The sequence below is a fragment of the Canis lupus genome, chromosome 11, assembly GCF_003254725.2.
Source record: "Canis lupus dingo isolate Sandy chromosome 11, ASM325472v2, whole genome shotgun sequence".
Lineage (NCBI taxonomy): Eukaryota > Metazoa > Chordata > Mammalia > Carnivora > Canidae > Canis > Canis lupus.
Window position 1 is genome coordinate 73822939 of NC_064253.1, and position 19253 is coordinate 73842191.

At 42.4% G+C, this 19253-nt stretch overlaps 1 long non-coding RNA gene and 1 pseudogene across 7 annotated transcripts; both read left to right on the top strand.

Moving 5' to 3' along the window:
- The first annotated feature begins 37 nt into the window (after positions 1–37).
- On the top strand, positions 38–18914 carry LOC112650150 (uncharacterized). Of its 7 annotated transcripts, XR_003130000.3 has the most exons (7): positions 38–85; positions 3668–3740; positions 4735–4834; positions 5852–5886; positions 8730–8952; positions 14155–14286; positions 15876–18914. It is a non-coding gene; the product is annotated as an uncharacterized LOC112650150 (long non-coding RNA). The 7 variants fall into 7 exon arrangements; XR_003129996.3 differs by having other exon boundaries at positions 4735–5886; XR_003130001.3 differs by lacking the exon at positions 8730–8952.
- On the top strand, positions 13041–13177 carry LOC112650620 (U2 spliceosomal RNA; annotated as a pseudogene).
- Positions 18915–19253: the final 339 nt, after the last annotated feature.

A 19253-nucleotide genomic window follows, 5' to 3' on the forward strand; every position in this document is an offset into this window, starting at 1 on the left:
CAGGGGGGCGCGGCGGAGGGCAGGGGGGCGGGGCGGAGCCTGAGGACCCGGGGAGCGAGCCGGGGGGCGAGTGTCGGAGGGGAAGGTGCGGCGCGGGGGGGCGCGGGGGATGGGGGGCGGGGCGGGGCGGCAGCCGAGCCGGAGGAGGGTGGCGCCCCCTCCGGGCGGAGGCGAGCAGGCGGCGAGCGCGTGGCTGCGGGCCGGGGGCGCGGGGGGCGCGGGGGGCGGAAGGGCGCGACGCGGTGGAGCCGCAGCGGGGGAATCCCCGAGAGGGCCGTGCGTCCGCCCCGCGCCTCCGGGTCCTCCGGGCGGGGTCTTCGGGGGGGCGGATCCGGCCAGTCCGCCCGCAGCCGTCTCGCCCCCGCCCCGCGACCCCTGGGGGCACCTCGACCGGGACAGGGCGACGACGGCGGGCGGACTGGCCGGATCCTCCCCAGGACCTTCCCCGCCCCGACCCTCTCCCAGGACCCTCCCCCGAGCACCCCCCAGAAACTCCCCAGGGTCCCCCCGAGGACCCCCTCTAGGGCCCCCCAAGGACCCTCCCCCCGGGACCCTCCTCCCAGGACCCCCCCAGGGGACCCTCCCCCCAGGACCTTCCCCCCAGGACCCCCCCAGGACCCTCCCCCGAGGATGCTCCCCCCAGGATCCTCACCCCAGGACCCCTCAAGGCCCTCCCCGAGGACCCCCCCAAGACCCTCCCAGAGGACCCTCCCCCAGGACCCTCCCAGAGGACCCCCTCTAGGGCCCCCCCAGGACCCTCCCTGCCGGCCGCGCACTTCAGTAGGGGCACCGGGAGGCCCCCGCGGGGAGGGCGGGTGTGAGCCTGGGCGGGGGGGGGGCGGAGGGGAGCCCCAGCTCCGGGCCCGCAGCGCGTCCCGGCCTCCCGCTCCCGCTCCCGTGGGGCCAACCGGGCAGGGGTGTGGGTGTGGCGGGAGGGCTCCCGTCGAAGGCACCAGGTTCCGAGTGTCGCGGGCTCCGGAAGCCGCAGGGAGTGTGCCGGGAAGGCCCTGCCCCCCGCCCCCCAGCCTCTGTGCAGGGGGCGCGGCCACCGCTGCGTCCTCGCAGAGATTCTCCTGTGAGGAGAACATTTTTTTTCTTTTTAATGCGCTTCGGTGTTTGCTTGTTGAATACCCAGCGCTCGTGCCGTGTGGTTAGCTGAGAGGGTGGGCGTTCTGATTTCAGCGGCGAGCACGGAAAGGAGCGCGCGGTTCCGACAGGGCTTGAGGCGTGACTGCCCTGCTCCGCCGCGGACGGGGCGACGCGCTAACGCCAGGGGCGCTAACCTGGTGCGCTAACGACCATGCACTAACCTGGTGCACTAACGCCCAGGTGCGCTAACCTGGTGCGCTAACGACCGATGCGCTAACGCCCAATGCGCTAACCTGGTGCACTAACACCCGGTGCGCTAACCTGGTGCGCTAACGACCGATGCGCTAACGCCCAATGCGCTAACCTGGTGCGCTAACACCCGGTGCGCTAACGCCCAATGCGCTAACGCCCGATGCACTAACCTGGTGCGCTAACGCCGGCCTGATACACTAACGCCCGGTGCGCTAACGCTGGATGCGCTAACCTGGTGCGCTGACGACCATGCGCTAACGACCATGCACTAACCTGGTGCGCTAACGACCGGTGCGCTAACGCCCAATGCGCTAACCTGGTGCGCTAACACCCGGTGCGCTAACGCCCGATGCAGTAACCTGGTGCGCTAACCTGACGTGCTAACGCCCCGTGCACTAACCCCGAGGCCCGGCCTAGCTGACGGCCAGTCAGTACGGACGAAGAACTGTTTTCCTGCCTGTGGAGCACAGCTGTGCGCTCATTTGGTTTATAAGCCTCGTGGAGAAGATAAGGGGGGGGGGGGAGTCCAGTAGTTTAATGATCTTTCCTCTCTAAATCATCCTTGAGAAAATCCACAGCTTCATTTTTTCCGTTCTGCAACCAATAAGCCCCAGAGGCATGTGCTTCCTGTTTATGCTGTGGTTCCCAGGAAAAAGGAGCAAATGCACCAGCAGCTAATTAAATCCTTCAGTAGAGGAGGGCTTGATTGCAAATTGCTTATCATGAAAAACTACTTGGCTTTCATTCTGCTGGAAAGGAAAAATGTTTCAAAGTGATTTTGATGTTTGTGCTCCTGCTCGCCACCTTTGCCCAGGTCTCAAAGCAATCCCAACAGCATCACTCCGGGAGACTTACAAGAGGCTTCACTCCCTTTGGGACAAAGACTTTGGTAAACACTCGTTGGCTCTGGTTTCAGATTGCATCAGTCCAGGAGCTAATTCCAGGCCCAAAACTAAGAACAAGCTTTGACTTGATCTTTAAGTTACTTTCAGGATGGATGTTTCCAGATTTTGATTTTAAGATGCTGAATTTTGCCTGCCCATGGAAACTGGTATATTCTGGCTTTTTCACGCGTATTCTGTATAAATGTGATTAGGGAAGATGTTAGGGTTCTAAGCTGACAGCCAAGAAAGAATTCTTGAGATGTCTTTGGTGCAAAAAGATGATTTTATTAAAGCAGAGAGACTGGACCTGTGAGCAGAAAGAGCTACGCTGGGGTCCTAAGGAGTGGCCCAGTATATACTGTCAGGTTGGGAGGGGGTTAGGGATGGTGTCCGCCTCCCAAGGTATTTTGGAAACAAGCTTTCCAGGATCCTGAGGGGGCTGGCTATTGTTAGGAAGACGTCATTTATTACTGTTTTGTAAACAGTTGGGAGACTCTTCAAATGTCTATCAGTGTGTCAAATGCTTGGAGGATGATTGCCAACACGTGTCTTGGCAGGTACAATAAAGGAAGCTTCCAGAGGAATTTTTACGTGTCAAAGTAGACTTACAGGATGCTGGGGGATAGCCTAAGATTGCCTTTTGCCCTTAGCAAAGTAGTAACGTTGAGGCAGCTGAGTTCCTAGAGGAAGGTCACTCTGAGTGTTTCAAGGACTTGCCAGTGGGCTGTAAGTAGTAAGGAAATTTCATAATTTTCTCCTACCTTTGTTTTCCACATCAAATGGAATTAAATTCAGTTTAAAAATAAATATTAGCATATCATCCTCTTCCTTTAGGCGAGTTTCTAATCCTAAATTTTCTTCCAGTGATGATTAGAAGTTAGAAAGGTTTTTGAAACCTGTTTTAAAAATGAAAACATATAAAATTACAAATAATTCAAGGAAAGAATTACTTACAATCTTATCGCCTCTACCAGGACTGATGTGGAAATGTTTGGGTTTGGAGTGAAAAAGAAAGAATGGCCAAGAAAGAATTCTTCAGACATCTTTGGTGCAAAAAGATGGTTTTGTTAAAGCATGGGAACAATACCCATGGGCAGAAAGAGCTGCACTAGGGTTGTGATGGGTGATTGATTATACACTTTCAATTTGGGAGTGGGTCGGGGATAGTGTAAATCTCTAAGGAATTTTGGAAGCAAGATTTCTAGGGCCTCGAAGGGCACTAGCTATTGTTAGGAAAAAGTCATTTATTACTGTCTAGTAAAACCTTAGTCATGAAACCCTTCAGTCATGGGCCATCTGCTTGGATGATGATTGCTAACATGTAGCTTGGGTGAGTAGAGATAAAGCAAGTTTCCAAAGGAATTTTTAAATATTAAAGTAGACTTATAGGATCCTAGAGTTTGGGATAATATTAAGCTAAAATTGCCTTTTGTCCTTAGCAGAGTATAAACATGGAAGCAATTGAGTTTCTAGAGGAAGGTCACTCTACGAGTCTCAAGGACCGGTCAATGGGCTGTAAGTTGTAAGGAAATTAAATTTTTTTCTTTTGATTTGTTCTTTACATCAAGAACTATTACAATTGGTGAATTTTTTGTTCTGGCTGTTAATAAATGATGTTTGCAAATAAGTTAGAATCAGAATATAGATTCCATATTTCTTTTATGTTTTATTTTGCTGCTATTTCCTTAGCATATTCAGGGAACGAAATTAAGTATTGATTGATGGTGATAGTGGTAAGAGTGAGACATAGATTTGGTTTAAAGACATACATGCACCACGAAGCCATGTAATTGAATAAGTCAGAGGAAATTTAATCTGTCTTTTTCCTGTGTCCACACAAGACATGCTTTAATAAGAACAACAGGAGGATCCTTATTTTTTTTCCTTTAATTTGTGAATCCAGGCTGTTCTCAGTGTCTTTAGTGAAATCAGCTAAAGACATACTTTTGAGGGAACAGCAAATATGAGCAGGTTACATCTGTTTGTGATATTTTCCCCAGGATGGGACTAACAAGTTTGATCTGTTTCTCAATGTCAACTGATTCAGATTTATTGTATTACAGCAGCATTTTTATCTTATTAGCTCTTGTCTTTAAGAAATTACTCCTGGAATTGAGTCATACCAAGAGTTTCACCAGAGGATTTTGTATACTTGGGTGTGGCAGCCGACCATTTAAACCACAGCGTTAGAGCACTGGGAGTCCGGGTTCTCAGGTCTTCTGAGAATAAAAAGCATTACTGAAACACTGATGGTATTTAATAGAGCATCTATAGGAAGGATTTTATTAATCTGCTTTATTTATTAAGAAGTTCACTGAACAAATATTTGTTGCGCACCTGTTATGTGCCAGGCGTTGCTCTAGGTAGTTGGGATACATAAGTCAACAAAAAAAAGACTTGTGGAGCTTACATTCCAGTATTCCCTTCTACATGTGTTAGCTTGCTAGGGCTTACACGGCAAGGTACCATGGGCTGGATGGCGTAAATAACAGGAGTTTATTTTTCTTAGTTCTAGAGGCGAGAAGTCCAAGATCCAGAGTCAGCCGAGTTGGCTTCTTCTAAGGAGCCTGAAGGAAGACTCTGTGCGGGCCTTGCTCCTTGGCTTCTGGGTGGCTGTCTTCTTCCTGTGTTTTCACATTGTCTTCTCTCTGTCTGTGTCTGTGTCCACATTTCCCCTTCTTACAAGGACACCAGTTATATTGGATTAGGGTCCACCATAATGATGTCATGTTACCTTAATTACCTCCGTAAAGACCCTGTCTCAAAAAAAAAGGCTCTTCACGTTGTAAGGTTCTGGAGGTTAGGACTTCAACATAGGAATATGGGACGTATTTCAGCCCTTAATATCACATATGACTAGATGATCCAAATCTTTGTCTTGCCTGTTTTCTCATATCCACATCTCTGAGATACTCAAAACCATTATGTTTCCCTGCAAGATATGTCTGGGGGAACCTATAATTCTGAGCAATTATTTTTCTAGGCATGATTTATTTTTAATGACTACTAAAAGGAAAGTTTTGGGTTCAGAAAGATTATTCTACTTGAAATGTGGCTCCATCCAGCCAATATTCTACTGTTTTGGCAAAGTTTTAAAAGAGAATAAAGAGAGATGATGTTGGAGAATGGTTTTGACAGGTTATTATTTGCAGGGTACTAGGATTCATGGTAAAAAAAAATTTTTTTTCCAAAACACTTTACATGAGGCGAAAGGGAGGCCTATTTAATGACATTATTTTCAATAATTCAAGTGATATCATTACCATCATTTACCATCACCACTAGTTACTATTTATTTCTATCCATGGGAAAACTGAGATGGCTTAATCACTTGCTCAAGGTCTAACAGATTCTAACTGATGTCTGCCCCAAGTCTGACTCCAGGGTTTAAGCTCTCAACCATTAAGAATAACAAAAAGAAACAAAAGGACTCCAATGTTCTTTACAGTACACTTCTGAGGAAGTGATACACCTAAGTATCCAGGTATACCTAAATGAGCACCCAAGTTTGCCTTCAGTCTTAATGTATACCTAACCTTTATCTTAAAATGATACTTTATTGTTCAGTGTTTGTGTCATTGTTGATATGCTGTGTCAAAATGAGTTTGTCTGTCTATCTGTCTTAGATTCTGAATTTATAAAGGACACAATCTACAACCAGGTCAGTATTTTATAGTTTATTTCATTGTACATCTTGAATTACAGTGAAAATTTTAAATAGCTTTAAAAGTTTGGATTTTTTCTTATAATTTTAAAAAACAATTTTGTTTTCCTTTTGTGTAAGATGAATGGGTCAGGGAAACTACCTGGAGACATCAGGAAAGGCTTCTCTGGAAAGCTGAGTTTAGTAGGATAAATACAGGTTAGAAAAGGATACTTTAGGAACACAGAAAAACCCCTATGCATACATAGGCATATGACAGAACTTGATATTTTGGGGAAAATGCAAGTAGTAAGATATGCAGGAAGTTGTTGAAGTGCTAAGAGATGATAGTGGACTAAAAGGGACATGATCCCACTAAAAGTGGACATGGGACTCGATCCCAGAACCCCGGGGTCACCCCTGGGCCAAAGGCAGACAATCACCTGCGGAGCCACCCAGGCATCCCATAAATAAAAGCTTTTTTTAAAAAATCATATTTCCAGGCCCCACCCAAGAACTAGTGAATTGAAATATCAAAGGGTTAGGATCTGGATGCGTGTATTTTGAGAAAGCTTCCCGGATGGTTCTGGCTGGCTCCCTGTTTTGACAATGTAGTTGTAAATTCATATTTGTTTTCAAGGTTTGCTCTTAAAACAGATGGGAGGGGAAAACAATTCTAAAGCAGAACTGAAAGGATGGGGAAAAGGAAGGCATCGGCAAAAATTTTGAGTCAGTCTCACAAGGTTCTCAGCTCAGGCTTAAACTGTGTTCTCCGCAGAAGTCCGTATATCTTGGGCATGCCTAGCTGACTCCGGGGTTTTGTACATAAGGGAATACCAATCCCCATGGAAGAGACTCACTTCACTGTAAATCAGGGGATATTTTACCCCTGCCCCAACTTTTTACTGAAAAAATTTTAATTGTATGGAAAGTTGAAAGAATTTACCTACTACTTAATTCACTAAGTGCTAGTATTTTGCCATATTTGTTTTACTTGCTATTTTTTAATATCCCCTGGTAATTGTTGCCTGAATCAATTATTTTACTGGGGGGGCAGGGGTTGCCAAACAGTGATTTTCTGATTTTATTATCCCCACTATGTTTATTATCATTATCTAGCACTCTTCAATAAGGAAGAGCTTTTCTTTATCAACTGAAGATGAATTTCTTCCTAAAAAGGCAGAGCAAATGCATAATTCTTTAAATTAAAGAAGACTTTTCAGGAGCCTATATTTGATTTAAGGACAGTCAGCTAGTGGTGTGGTAGACAAACGGTTTGAGTATAGCAGAGGCCTAGGCGTATAGTTCTACAGCCCCGCTGTCCAACTCAGAATGATAAAATACGGTAGCTGCCGAGAAAAACGGTGCAGAAATTATGGTGGCTGTCCCTGAAAACAGAGGAGTCAGCAGCATTAGTGGCAAGGCTTTGGAAGTGTCAAGGATAGGAGTCATGGCACAGACACTGGCAGGTCCCTCAGTGCTGGGACCTGTGGGTGGGTCCCAATAGCTGTAGCGCCATCAGTGGGCATGGCGGCCTGTCCATTGTTTTATCCATCAGCAGGAGGAGTGAAATGATTCCAGCTAATGGGTAACAAGTGGATTTTTCTGTAGAGCATCCATGAAGCAGTCACTGGGGCACCCAGAGCTGTTCAGGTGCACGTGGAGGCAAGAATCTGTGTCAGAGACTTATGGCGATGCGATCTTCCCCTTGGTCTGGTGTGATCTGAGGAAAAGTGCTGTATCTTACCAAGAACAGAAAATGTCAAAGAAAGGGTCTTTTTTAGGCAAAGGAAACTCCAAAGAGAACGTGATGTCTGGACTCTGTAGGTGATGTATAGAGATGATGGCAGGTGACTCAGAAATTCAGAGATACTAATTGGCTAGGAGAACCACAGTGATCGCACGGCCAGTTTTCTCATCGCAGATGCGATGCATCTCTCCATTTCTTCAAGTCTTTTTCTAAGCAGTGCTTGGTGACTTTTCTTTTTATGGTAAACACAGAAATTCAAGTAAAGATAAATCAACATTTTATTCCTGATAAAATTTACATCCCCTGAAAAATTAAAATGGCCTAAATGTAAGGTTTCCTTTAATCTGTACTGGACATAGGAGTTGTGGTTACTAGAAGTCAAATCATAGAGGGGAATTAAGGAAACAATGATTACCATTTTCCTTTCACTTTTAGTTCTTTTTAAAATAGGAATAAAGTGACTTTTTTTTTGCTACCCTACATTTCCTCTAAACGTTGGTTTCTTGATGGAGAAATGGAAACTTTTTCTACTGGAAGGAAAGAAGTTGAGAATTATTTCTGTGTTTAGTTCTGCTTTTGTTATTTATGAACCAAATGTCCATAGACTGAAGAGAAAATAAAAAGACAGGCTGTGCACTGAATCATGGCATGTTATAATTGGCATGTCATAAAGCGAGGGGGTAATTTTATATACATTTCCTCAAAAAGTGATGAAATTAAATTATTCCTAGAATTCAGCAAAGTGACTCTAGGGGTACCTGGGGGGCTCAGCATTTGAGCGTCTGCCTTCAGCTCAGGTCGTGACCCCGGGATCCTGGGATCGAGTCCCACGTCGGGCTCCCTGCGTGGAGCCTGCTTCTCCCTCTGCCTGTGTCTCTGCCTCTCTGTGTGTCTTTTATTAATAAATGAATAGAATCTCTAAAAAAAAAAATTCAAAGTGATTCTAATTCAGTGTAGTGGAACTTTTCTTTTTAGTGGAATAGCTACCATGTTTTTATAGAGTGACAATACAGTAATTAATAAAAAGTGTTAGTGTGTTAGTGATTTTTTTCCCCCTTGACTGAGGCTAATCAGTTTTGTGTTCCATATGCACTCACTGAACTGTTTTTAGCTCTATGTTAGGTCATTTATTCAGGTGTTGAAATCATCACAAGACTTTTCTGAGAACTCTAGATCTTCCAAAGTGGCAGAAAGTTGATTGCTGCCTCAGCAGTACCAGTTGGAGCACTGGGTATGCACCATCGTGTTTAGTGGAGCTCGTGTTCAAAAGAAGCCTCCCAGAATCCTTCCTGTAATCCTTAATATTAGAAGCACGTGAACTGAAACACTAATTGGTGAGTAAAGAGTGAGGTGCAGAAACAAGAGGAAAAGATGTCTTGTTCTAAGTCTTGAAGCAACCCAGGCGGTTTGTAAATTGTGATATTTTGTCCTTACATCTTTCACCGCTCTTACCTGCTTTCCTCTGCTTCGCAGTGTGCAGTGCCAACTTACCCTAATTATCACATTGCCCCCATCCATCCAAATGTGTTTTTTTTCCCATCAAAGCTTTTTTTACACCAAAATTACCTCCACTCCTTTCCTGGAGTGTCTCTGATATTAGAAAAACAGAAATTTTGTTGAACTGATTTGCCCTAACAAGTACATGGATTATTAATAGCCAGCCTCTTAACATTTATCAGATGTAATTGTTATTTTTATGAATACCTGTTCATACCTAGTGAGTTTAAATTTGAAAGATTCTCTTTTGTTATAATGATAAAAAAAAAGAAATACAGGCAATTTCCAAAGAAGACTTTTTTTTTTTTTTTTTTTTTTTTGTAGAGGTAAAGCAGTTTATCTCTTGGGAGACCAGTTTTGCAGGTGTTAGCAACCTAAGCTGTTCCTACTTTTCTACAGTCCTATGCAGACAAGACCATAAATTTCTAAGCTTACAGTTATTTCACAGTATCTCCCTTGATGATAGTAGTGGGGATGTTGGTTTTGTTGTATGCGTTGCTTGAGTTCTTTCCTGTACCTTGGTTATAAGGTTACCAGGTGTCTTTGTTGTTAAGTTTCTGTCTTTTTTTTTTTTAAATAAGATTTATTTATTTATTTGACAGAGAGCACAGGGGGAGCTGTAGAAGGAGAGAGGGAGAGAACCTCAAGGAGGTTCCATACTCTCTGAGGAGCCCTTTGCAGGGCTTGATCCCATGACCCTGAGATATGACCTGAGCTGAAATCAAGAGTTGGACACTTAACCAAACTGAGCCACTAAGTGCCTCTGTTTCTGTCTTTTTAAATTTTAATTTAATTTTTTAAAGATTTTATTTATTTATTTGACGGAGAAAGAGAGCACAAGCAGGGGAGTTGCAGGCAGAGGGAGAGGGAGAAGCAAATTCCCGGTGGAGCAGGGAGCCCAGTGTGGGACTCGATCCCATGACCCTGGGATTGTGACCTGGTCCGAAGGCAGGTCACTAAGATGCCCCCGTTTCTGTCTTTTTTTAAAAAAAAACTAATCTCTATACCCAACTTGGTGCTCAAACCTACAACCCTGAGATCAAGATAGATTTTCTGTCTTGAGAGACTCAGTCCAGAAGGAAAAACATGTAATAAGCACCAAATAAAATTTCTTAAAGGAATTAACATTTGGCTTTATTAATTTGTTCATTAAGTATTAACTAGGTGCCTACTATGGGTCGAGTACAGCCTAGATGCTGGGGATACAGTGATTAAGACCTGGTGCCCCCATGGAGCTCACTGTCTAGTGGTCCCAGTGAACTGCAGGTAACATGGCTTCAGGGAAATGGTAGTTACATAGATAAGGCAAAGGGCAGAGGCTTCCGTCTCATGTTCCCTGATGGTGAGGTGGCATTCATTCCACACTACGGAATGGCAAAATAGCAATCAAGTTATCTTATGGTCATATTGGGCTGTGTACTCACTGAAGAGGAAGTTCTGGGGAATCAGATAACTTGCCATAGACCAATTTAAAGGGGAAGAGGACTGATTGGGCCATGATGGATGCTTTTAATGGCTTGGGATGATTTAAAAGCAAGCAGATTGACATTGTAAAAATTGTAATTGTAAAAATATTGCTTGAGTGGAATGACACTCAAGCCTTTATGGGATAGGGTTGAAAAGTTGAAAAAAATCTCTTATAGCTTATAGTCATAGGGCTGAGGTATCAGAAAACCAAATACAAAGAATGATTCCGTGGTTTGGAAAATTATATTAGTACGTGAATTCAAATACTTAACCAAGTATTTTATATGAATGGTAGGTTAGGCTAGATTGGGGGGTAGTGGGGGAATTGACAAATTGAGTAGTGGTATATGGCAAATCAAGGCTTGGAGAACCCCAAACTCCTAGGTTTATCTGAAATAGAGTTCTCAATTGTGGCACATCCATAGTTGAGTGTTAACATCCACTTGGTCATAATTTATGTCATGAAAATATGGGGAATATTTGCAGGAATGGGTTTGAGGGTTCTTGACCAGGAAAATGGAAATGGAATTTTTAGATTAAGCCAAATTAATAGATAAGATTGCACTTTTAGTCACTGTGGTTGCTTGGGCAGCCAGCTGTAGTTCTAACAAGGTACTGAACTGGCTAATCCCAAATAGCATTGAATAGTTAGAATTTGGTCTAAAAGAAGGGATAAAAAAATTTAGGATATATGAGTGTGGGATTAGATCTGTCATGCAATCTGCCCATGGACCCGTCATGGATCCCCTGATATATTCTGGAAGACTCTCAGTTTAGTTTAGCCACAGGAATGGATTAGTGAAGGACATATGAGAATCTTTAAAGAGCACTTTGCTGGCTGCTCTTTCTAGGCTGACAATGCTGACGGATAGAGACCTAATCTCAGTGGGAGAGGGAGAGCCTTATGACAGAAATAAGCAAGCAGGGAACCCTGGGTGGCGTAGCGGTTTAGCGCCTGCCTTTGTTGGCCCAGGGACGCGATCCTGGAGACCCGGGATCGAATCCCACGTCGGGCTCCCGGTGCATGGAGCCTGCTTCTCCCTCTGCCTATGTCTCTGCCTCTCTCTCTCTCTGTGTGTGACTATCATAAATAAAAATTTTTAAAAAATGGGATCCCTGGGTGGTGCAGCGGTTTGGCGCCTGCCTTTGGCCCAGGGCGCGATCCTGGAGACCCGGGATCGAATCCCACATCGGGCTCCCGGTGCATGGAGCCTGCTTCTCCCTCTGCCTGTGTCTCTGCCTCTCTCTCTCTGTGACTATCATAAATAAATAAAAATTTTTAAAAAAAAATTTTTTTTAAATAAAAAAAAAAGAAATGAGCAAGCAGCAGACGAGGTCATCACATAGCAAGGTGAATGTGATGATCAAGTCGCAGGGCGGCTTTCCCATAGTTAAATTACTTTATGAAAATTTATTTTTGATTGTAGGAGTAATATGTGACACTTTCTTATTGCTAAGAATTAAAACAAAATAGATAAAAATAATTTAAAAATAAGGATAAATAGGGATGCCCTGGTGGCTCAGCGGTTAAGCATCTGCCTCCAGCCCAGGGCGTGATCCTGGAGTCCCAGGATCGAGTCCCACATCGGGCTCCTTACATAGAGCCTGCTTCTCCTCCCTCTGCCTGTGTCTCTGTCTCTCTCTCTCTCTCTCTGTTTCTCATGAATAAATAAATAAAATCTTAAAAAAATAAGGATAAATAAAAATAAGAATAAAAATAGGTAAAAAGCAAATGCTCCCTTGACTTCTTTCTTCTAATCCCTCTTTCTTTCATGAAATGCTCAGTAGAAATTCTCCACTGCAGAAGAGGTACTTGGTACTAAGATGTTCAAGACGACCCACTCTGTGGATGTCAGTTCTGTTTTGCCACCAGCCAGCCTGGTGCTTGCTGAATGGACTTGTCGACCAGTGGCCAGTGGTGTCAGTGGTGGAGACGATATATGGGTTTCTTTTTTTTTTTTTATTTTATTTATGATAGTCACACAGAGAGAGAGAGAGAGAGGCAGAGACACAGGCAGAGGGAGAAGCAGGCTCCATGCACCGGGAGCCCGACGTGGGATTCGATCCCGAGTCTCCAGGATCGCGCCCTGGGCCAAAGGCAGGCGCCAAACCGCTGCGCCACCCAGGGATCCCGATATATGGGTTTCAACCTCATGGACTTCCCGTCTTCCTGGCTGCCCCGGTGCATGCCACGGCTGAGGGCTCAGTTATTAGCAACAGCAGCCAGTTCTGGGTTCTAAACTTAGCCTTACACCTTGCCATTTCTCTGTTGGCAGAGGCGTTACAGTGGATCCCTCCGTTGTGGGGAATGGGGAGTAGCAATTTTAGATCTTAGGTAACGACTTCCCTTAGGAAAGCTCAGGACTTAGCTCTCATCCTGCCATCCTATTTGCTTCCCTTCTCTATCCTCTCAACATAATTTTTGGTTGAGTGGATGTTCAGTATTTACACTATACCTATCGCTTCTCGGCCTTTTGGCTAAGATCAAGTGTAGTATTTACACTATACCTATGCCAACATTCTATATATCAAACCTCATAATATATTACAAGCGTGTTTCTTATTTTGTGCTTTTTCTGAGGTCAAAAATTGCTTATTTAAAAACTTTTTCTTATTTTTCTTTATACCAGTTACTGCTTTAAATTGCTTTTCAGTACAATTTTATGTGTCTCAAGAAAAACACTAATGGAGTCCCATAGGCCACATGTCTAAATATTTAAAAGTTAAAAATCAAACTACTAAATAAACCCTCCTTTCTTCTCAACTTGACATATATACTATCACAACAAAACTGAAAATTATCTCAAGCTATGGTTTTATGACTGAAAGCCTGTGAATTATTAGACCACTGAATTTTAATTTTTATTGCCAATGTCTGAGTCAGTGATGTTTGGATGAGAAGTAAAGGCTTGCCAAACTAATAAATCATTATGTTCTTTGCTATGAATTTTGTTTTTCTTAATTTCAGCAAAATATTACCCTGAAACTTCACATAAAATTTGGCTTATTGACAATAATGTCACATTTGACCTTTCTTGAGTCATTGTAGACTTTACATATTTTTCTTTTAAAACATTCCAGATAATCTATTAAAACTAAAAAAGGTAAGATACTGGCTATAGTCAACAGATATAAAAACTCATAAAATATTTAAAGCTGGAATTTTTAACTTCATAGTTTTGAAAATTTAATTAAATCTTATCAAACATTTTAGAAAAGTAAAACCAATTATAATTCTAGAATTAATATCCATCTGTCAGTATAAAATATGAATAGCTAATTTCACACATATTACTTCTAGACATACACACAGATTTAAGAATAAAATAAATCACTTAATACTACAAGATGTTTCTCAGCTGCCAGGTGTATCAGTGTTGAACAGTATGCTAATTAGTGAATATCACTGAATTCTCCGTGTAGAGCCAAAATGAGGTTAAAAAAATGGATATTCAATACTCTGAGACTTTAAGATGCAAGTATCTATTTCATTCATGCTCTCTGAGAAGAAGGATTTGTCACACTAGTTTTTTTCTTTAACAAAAGTGCTTCTGTGCACATTCTCTCTTTAGCAAAGTCTGTCTCTGAGAGCAAAGCACAGCCCACACAGCTACACAGTATATCCAGGGCCGTCACCTTTTACTTTGAGGAGAAAGGACAAGAGCAAGAGACGTGGGGAAACCTCTCTCTGGAGCGTAAATGAAGTGAGTGTCACAGAAAGAAATATCTAAGGTTATAGATTGTGTTAAGTTGGCACCGAGTGCTGGGTCTCGAGTAATAATGGTACCCGTGTGTTCGTTCTTTTCTTTTCTTTTCTTTTCTTTTCTTTTCTTTCTTTCTTTCTTTTCTTTTCTTTTCTTTTCTTTTCTTTTCTTTTCTTTCTTTTCTTTTCTTTTCTTTCTTCTCTTTACTTTCTTTTCTCTTTTTTCTTTTTCGTTCTTTTCCTTTCCTTTCTTTCTTTCTTTCTTTCTTTCTTTCTTTCTTTCTTTCTTTCTTCTTCTTTCTTCTTCCTTCCTTCCTTTCTTTTTTTCTTTTTTCTTTTTTCTTTCTTTCCTTCTTTCTTTTCTTCCTAGATTTTATTTCTTTATTTGAAAGAGAGAGAGAAGAGATGCACACAAGCAGGGGCAGAGGGAGAGGGAGAAGCAGAATCCTCACTGAGCAGGGAACCTGATGCGACATTCAATCCCAGGACCCCAAGATCATGACCTGAACCAAAGGCAGCCGCTCAACACTGAGCCACCCAGGTGGCCCTCCATGTGTTCTTCCATCAGTATATTCTCCTTTGACCTGTGGGCTCTACCATGTGGAGCCCCAACGCCCAGTTCCAAGGTTGATCTTGGGTCTCAGCATTCAGTATGCCCCTACTTAGGTCATGCTCCTATTTCCCATTAGGGTATGTGTTCCTGCAGCTGCTCCATCACTCCCCATTTAGCAGTTCTGGTCTTCTGCAGGAGTAATTTACTCAATACCATGCAGGAAGGGAATGAGAGCTCTATCTCCTTTTCTTATTTTTGTACTTTAAAATCCTTCTAATTTTTTAAAAAGATTTTATTTATTTATTTATTTATTTATTTATTTATTTATTTATTTGAGAGACAGAGACAGAGACACAGGCAGAGGGAGAAGCAAGCTCCCCAAAAGGAGCCTGATGTGGGACTCAAGATGCCGGATCCCGGGTTCAGGACCTGAGCTGAAGGCAGACACTCAACTGCTGAGCAATCCAGGCGTCCCTAAAATCCTTCTATTTTGAATTTATTTTATTTTATTTTATTTTATTTTTTAAAGATTTTATTTATTTTTTTCACATTTCATTTTATTTTTTTTAATTTATTTTTTTATTGGTGTTCAATTTGCCAACATATAGCATAACACCCAGTGCTCATCCCATCAAGTGCCCCCCTCAGTGCCCGTCACCCAGTCACCCCCACTCCCCGCCCTCCTCCCCTTCCACCACCCCTAGAGTTCGTTTCCCAGAGTTAGGAGTCTCTCATGTTCTGTCTCCCTTTCTGATATTTCCCACTCATTTTTTCTCCTTTCCCCTTTATTCCCTTTTACTATTTTTTATATTCCCCAAATGAATGAGACCATATAATATTTGAAATAATTTTAGATTTGCCAAAAAAAGTTGCAAAGATAGTATGAGGTTGCTGTATATTTTCCCCCCAGCTTTTCCCCTTATGATCAAGCTGCATTTACCCAAACTAAGAAATTAACGTGAGGATAATACTGTTAACCAAACTGCAGACTGTTTGGATTTCACCAGTTTTTCCATGATGTCCTTTTTCTGTTGCAGGATATCAGATTGCATTCAGTCATCATGTTCCCTTCATCTCCAATCTATGACGGTTGTTTGGTGTTTCCTTGTGTCTCATGACCTTGACAGTTTCGGAGGCCATCGATCAGGTGTTTTGTAGACGGTCCCTCCATTTGGACTTGTCATGATGACATTAGGAATATGGATTTTGGGGGAAGAATACTGCAGGGATGAACTGCATCCTATCAGGGGTGCGTGGTATCAACGTGACTTAAGATGGGTGATGTTAACCTTGAGCACTTGGCCAAGTTGATATCTCAGGTTTGTCTATTTATTGTTTCTGTTTCCATATGCTGTTCTTTAGAAGAGAGTCACTAACTAAATCCAGCCCACACTCAAAGAGTGGGGAATCCTTATTTAATATTTCTTTTTACCCCCCACTTCTAAAACTCCACTCAGTTCCTGAGCCTTTGGAAGATTCTGTGATAGACATCAATTTAGCTCTTGGCTTTCCCCACTATATCACTTTTCTGCACTCCAGCTAGCCAAATTTTGTTTCTATTATCTCCCTTGTCTTTGTATGTATGATTTTATGGGCTTTAAAAAAATCTATTTATGGTAGTTTTAGTGGGGTTTCAGGGGAAGTGAAATTGAATTATTATGTTCAATCTACCATCTTTATCTGGAAGCCTTGGGGGAACATTTTTTAATCATCAAAATTGACATTTAATCTGTTTGGATTTGCCATTTCTGTTTGTTATAATTCTACCATTAATATAATCCACAGACTCACTGAATGTTTTTTGGGGTATCATTTTTGTATTTCATAAAACATTGTGATCACTCAAGAAACTCAGTTCACAGTAAGTAAGAGAAGTAAGGCTTCTCATGTTGGTTATGTGATTGGTCCTAATTATCAAAGGTAAATTAGGGTTACTGCTATAAAGCCAGACTTATGTAGCCTAAGAACTGCTTCTTTTTACATGCCCTGTTATTAAGTCTAACAAAAAACAAAGCAGACTTGGATACCTCGGGAATCTAAAGTTGGGTTAGTCAACCAGGCAAAGAGCCCTAGCTGGCTGATGCTAGCCAAAGGCAACCCAAACGTGAATGAGTAGAGGAGTAGAGTTAAAATATCCACAATAGCTTCTTGACTAGTCGCATAAATGAAGACAGGAGGCCTCTGGATATTTACTGCTTTTCCTTTCTTCTCCCTTGTCTCTCATCTTTATGTTTCTAGAGCAGTTAGATTCACAGTACAGTGGAGAGGAAGGTACAGAGATTTCCCACATTCTCCCTGCCCCCACCCAAGTGAATCCTCCTCCACCCGAGTGGTGCATTTTAATTTTAATTAATTAATTACCAAGGATGAATCTGTATTGACATAATCACCCAAGGTCCATAGTTTACCTCAGAGTTCAGTCTTGGTGCTGTATTTGTATGAGTTTGGACAAATATATGATGACATATGTCTGTCGTTACAGTATTTCCACTGCCCTAAAAATCCTCCTCACTCTCTTCCTGTTCATCCCTCCTCCGATCCCCTGATTTTCACTGATCTTCTGTCTCTATAGTTTTGCCTTTTCCAGAACATCCTAGAGTTGAAATCATACAGTATGCAGTCTTTTCTCCTCTTTTATTTTCCTACAATTTTATATAAAGTACTTTCATATTGGTTTTGTTTATCATTTAGTGACTAGATTGCATTTTTCTCCTATGCATAAATTTATGGTTTTTGTTACTTTTTCTACTGGTAATGTGACTATCTGGCTCAAAAGCCAAAACAGCACAGAATATATATTGAGAAAACTCCCTCTTGCTCTGTCTACCTTGTTCTCCTTTGCCTTACCCACTGTAAGTAACCACTTTTGTTTTTTGTGTGTCTTTATGTTTCCTTATGCAAGTGCAAGCATATATTCTTCTTCTTCCACAAAACATAACACACTATACCTGTTCTGTGCTCTATCTTCATTGAATAATTTGTATTAGTACAAGAGGGTTTTCCTTGTTCTTTTTTACAGCTCTATAAATGTTCTAATATTTATTTAACGAGCTCCCTTACAGAAAGAGACTTGTGTTTGTTTCTCAAAATACCATTGGTTTTGCCAATAGAATGAACTTCTACAAGTCTCATTTTGAAGGTGTGTAGATATATTTTTATGAATTCCTGGGAGTGGAAAAGTTGCAAAATATTGACTTAGCATTATAGTGCACCTAGAGTGGGATTAGCTATCATTTGTTTCAATAGTCAGGGACAATGAGGAAAATAGCAACTGTCTTCAGTATTTACAGAGAAAATATACTACAGGGAAGTGGCTGCCAAATGATAGAACTGAGTGCTTAACTGAGAAAGTGAAGCAATCCAAAGATTAGTAACAGTGGAAGAGCCAGTGCCTGTACCCTGGAAAGATAAAAGTAAGAAAGCTGTGTTACTGAGTCCCGGAGCTGGGGCTCATCTGTTTGAGGCTTAGAGCTCTAAGGGCCTGTCTGGTGAGCCCTGGGGCCCTTATAGAGTTGCAGTCACTGCCAGAGAGTGCTTGAGATAGAAGGGAGAGGGAGAGAAGTATCCTGGTTTAGTCCTTCCTGCCCCTGTCCTCCAGTCTTTCAGAAATCAGCTGATAGTAGGCCTGGGCACCACAGTTAAGAGAAGCCAGTGCCCCCTCTGATATGTTGCAGAGCAGTAGAAGGGCAGACATGAATTTGAGGACAAATGTGCTCAGCATCTAGATAGTCCACCCCTTTTTACTACATTTAAGTTCACTCTTCTACTCACATTTAATACCTTCCTACTTCCTACTTCTGTCTTACTAACAAAGACATTCCTTCTCCCCAAACAAGAAGAGAGACCCAAAGTCCCATTAGTCATTGTATCCTCTTCAAGTTCAGGATCTACTGGTGATCCTCATTCCTCTTTAGCAGGTCTAGAGGTGACTTGTGGCCTGATGATTTATGAACAAAATTGTAAATTAAGTTCCACCCACACTCCGTACAAAGCTGTAAAGGGGAAGGAGAAAAAGTATAAATCATTGGTTAATATGTACTTAACTAAAATACAACACACTTTGGTGATTCAGTCTTCATTGCTGTGAAAAAATCATTGTTGGTCATAGGTCATAGTTGACATTCATCACTTCCCTCTTCTACTACTTACTTCTTATTTCCTTTGTTTTTAGCCAGCATTGCAGGTACTTGGGGTTCTTTACTTACCAGGGTGACTGGACCGGCCAGGATATGTTCAGAACAATAGAAAACACACCTTGGAATTTCAACAGAGAGCATTTAACATAGGCAATTGGTTAAGCAGTTTTGGAGAACTGAAAAGACAAAGGAGGGGATACTGAGCTAACCCAGAGAGGGGAACTCCAGGCTGAAGCTGCCTCTCTAGGCCTGGAGAGACAGCAGGAAGCTCCAGGGAGA